We start from the raw sequence: 3,935 nt of genomic DNA on the forward strand, positions 1-3,935 counted from the left end.
TCAAAATTGAAATGCATGGATTGTGATGTCATAATGGTGCTTTTAATGCTGAAATGCATGGATTGTGATATCATGATGGTGCTTTAATTGTTGAATTGCATGGATTGTGATGTCTTAATGGTACTTTCAATTTTGAAATGCATGGATTTTGATGTCATTACGGTACATTAGATGTTTAAATACATGAATTTTGATGTGATAATGGTGCTATCAATGTTGAGTTGCATTGATTGTGATGTCATAATGGTGTTTTTTAAGTTTAACTGCATGGATTGAGATGTCATTATGGTGCTTTCAATATTAAAGTGCATGGATTGTGATGTCTTAATGGTGCTTTCAATGCTGAAATGCATGGATTATCATGTCATAATGTTGCTTTCAATCTTGAAATGCATGGATTGTGATGCCATAATGGTGCTTTTAACTGTTGAATTGCATGGATTATGATGTCATAAAGGTAAATCAGATGTTGAAATGCATGGATTGTGATGTGATAAGGGTGCTATCAATGTTGGGTTGCATTTATTGTGATGTCACAATGGTGTTTTCAATGTTTTACTGCATGGATTGTGATGTTATAATGGTGCTAGCAATGTTGGGTTGCATGGATTGTGATGTCACAATGGTGTTTTCAATGTTTAACTGCATGGATTGTGATGTCATAATGGTGCTAGCAATATCTAATTGCATTTATTGTGATGTCACAATGGTGTTTTCAGTGTTTAACTGCATGGATTGTGATGTCATAATGGTGCTTTCTTTATTGAAATGCATGAATTGTAATGTCTTAATGGTGCTTTCAGTGTTAAAATGCATGGATTGTAATGTCATAATGGTGCTTTCAATGTTGACATGCATGGATTATCATGTCATAATGTTGCTTTCAATCTTGAAATGCATGGATTGTGATGTCATAATGGTGCTTTTAACTGTTGAATTGCATGGATTATGATGTCATAAAGGTAAATCAGATGTTGAAATGCATGGATTGTGATGTGATAAGGGTGCTATCAATGTTGAGTTGCATTTATTGTGATGTCACAATGGTGTTTTCAATGTTTAACTGCATGGATTGTGATGTCATAATGGTGCAAGCAATGTCTAATTGCTTGGATTGTGATGTCATAATGGTAATTTCAATGATGAAATGCATGGACTGTGATGTCATAATGGTGCTTTCTTTACTGAAATGCATGAATTGTAATGTCTTAATGGTGCTTTCAGTGTTAAAATGCATGGATTGTAATGTCATAATGGTGCTTTCAATGTTGACATGCATGGATTTGATGTTCTGATGCTGCTTTCAAAATTGAAATGCATGGATTGTGATGTCATAATGGTGCTTTTAATGCTGAAATGCATGGATTGTGATGTCATGATGGTGCTTTAATTGTTGAATTGCATGGATTGTGATGTCTTAATGGTACTTTCAATTTTGAAATTCATGGATTTTGATGTCATTAAGGTACATCAGATGTTTAAATACATTAATTTTGATGTGATAATGGTGCTATCAATGTTGAGTTGCATTGATTGTGATGTCATAATGGTGTTTTTTAAGTTTAACTGCATGGATTGAGATGTCGAGAACATGAAAAAAAGAAGAAAGAAGACTCTTGTTGGGAAGCACTCAATATGCAGATAACATAGTACGACTAAATGTCACAAAAACTAACTAAAATGCAATATTTTATTAATTCTCTTTAAAATTAATTATTGAGGAGTTCAATGGGTGCCGATGTTTATTAAATGGTGACATTGCGAAAATATAAAAAGAAATATATAAATTGTAAGGTACAAATACCTAATTCAGGCCGAAGTGGGTATGTCTATAATGTTGTTAATAATCACACTCCAACTGTAGGACAACCTGTGATAATAAATTGCTCACTTATTGAAAATATGACCATCATTTATAAGCTGCTATGTATCCCAAAATGGGAATTTTAATCCTAGCAGATAGTTGAATCATAGGTCATAACCGAGGTGTAATACAATGCTCTGTATTGGTGACAGATGGGTGGCAAATATTTGCAGTACCAGGGTGTTCCTTGGTAGTCTCCTATCCAAGTACTTAACCCGGCCCTCCACTGCTTGGCTTCCAAGATCAGATGAGATTGGGCATCTCCAGCGGGGTATGACCGCAGACCTTATGCTCACCCTTGTCACACTGTGTCCACAAATGGGCACAGACAGGAGCCAATTTACGTTGTTATATGAGCCACAGGTATCGATACAGCTGAAAAGAAATCAAATTTTTTTTTATCATAAATGATAAAGTATAACAAAAGATTAAGTACCCATCTGGATTTTCACGGCTTAGTTAGTCGCAGTATCAGTAGGAATAAAAACCTCTCAAATGCACAGTTTATCATATACATGAAAATAAAACATTAGATCAAAATGATGGTATTTTTAACTGTGCAGGAAAGGGAAACCTCCAAATTTGGTCTCCAGAACAGTAATGAAAGTATATTACACTTTGAATTTATCAAAGAAGCAGGGAAACACAAACAATGAAATCTTCAGCTCTCAGAAATTATTCTCAAGTAATAGAAAAATAATGAAAAAATGACACAGAGTGTTTTCTATATGATATGTGTCTTCAGGTAAATACTGAGATAATTATGGTTTTCTGCAGTGTAAAAGAGAGAGAGAGAAGGCGTTTATGTGCTAAATAAGGTCAAAAAAAATGGCAGACGTATCCACATCCGCTTTTTTTATATATAAATATAGACCTCAAAAGGGTTGCATTGATTCCCTTGCTGGCAATAGCTGACTGTCAATAGTATAGTCTATGCACCATGTGGGTAGGGTATTTGTAAATACTGGTCCGTGCAATGACAATGCACTGGTGCACAGAGACACATGTATTGAAAATGCACTGGTGCACAGAGACGCATGTATAAACCAAACCTGGTGTATGTTCGTAAAATTCTAGTCCTACTTGTATACTGGGGGAGATCCTGGTATGAGGAAGGTGCCGGCCGCGTCTGCCCGCGTCCTGTCTGCTGCCGAGCTCCGGCCGCACTGTACTTCCTGTTTGGCTGGTTCCCTTGGCGACGGACTTTGCCGAGAACGGCTCATTGCGGTCACGTGTGCGCACCACGTGACCGTGAGGATACTGTCTCCTTCCTGACGTACGTTTCGCAATTTGCTTGGTCACAGGGCGTCAGTGGGTTCAACCCTTGTTTGTTCTTATATTAATAGTACTGTTAGCTGATTGGTTCTTAGTAAGTGATTGATAGGTATACGATCCTGTCATATTCGAGATCAGACCTGCTGATTCCCATAGGATAATACGTCATGATTGACAGTTGAAAGTACCATTCAGCATTTCATAGTGGAAAGTCATATAGTTAAAAAAGAGCTGGTTAGATTAATTCAAGGAATTATTCACAAAAATTGTATATTTACAAAAAATAGGGATATAAAGATGGTATAAATTATGAAGACACTTAAAATGGAATGTAAATATCTTGATCTATATACATATGGGTATAAGAATATTATGGAAAGAAAGAAAAGGTATAATATAATATAGTAAAATATTGCAATAAAATTTGTAGATTATTATATATATAAATAAATAAGTCTATGTGTGACACTTAGTGTGCCTATACTTAAAAAAGGGGGGAAATATATGCATTGTTAAGAGAAATTAATATTAAATTAGGATATTGCTGGAAAAGTTATTAGTGAGAATTATTAAAAATGATTAATTGGTGATTACGTGACAGTGACTAATAAAGGTAAAAAGGAGAATAAAGGTGAGACTAGAAATATTAATAAAAGTGAATATATAGGATATAAAAGGTGAATAAATAAAATGAGAAATATATAGGATTTGAGGGTCTATATACTGGTATATGGGTTATAGCAATTATTTGGAATGTGATATTATTGTGCAGAAATCGTTATGAGGGCAATGTGAT

At 34.8% G+C, this 3,935-nt stretch overlaps 1 pseudogene; it reads right to left on the reverse strand.

Moving 5' to 3' along the window:
• Window positions 1-2,028: 2,028 nt before the first annotated feature.
• On the reverse strand, window positions 2,029-2,149 carry LOC134929856 (5S ribosomal RNA; annotated as a pseudogene).
• Window positions 2,150-3,935: the final 1,786 nt, after the last annotated feature.

The sequence above is a fragment of the Pseudophryne corroboree genome, chromosome 5 (genome assembly GCF_028390025.1).
Source record: "Pseudophryne corroboree isolate aPseCor3 chromosome 5, aPseCor3.hap2, whole genome shotgun sequence".
Taxonomy (NCBI): domain Eukaryota; kingdom Metazoa; phylum Chordata; class Amphibia; order Anura; family Myobatrachidae; genus Pseudophryne; species Pseudophryne corroboree.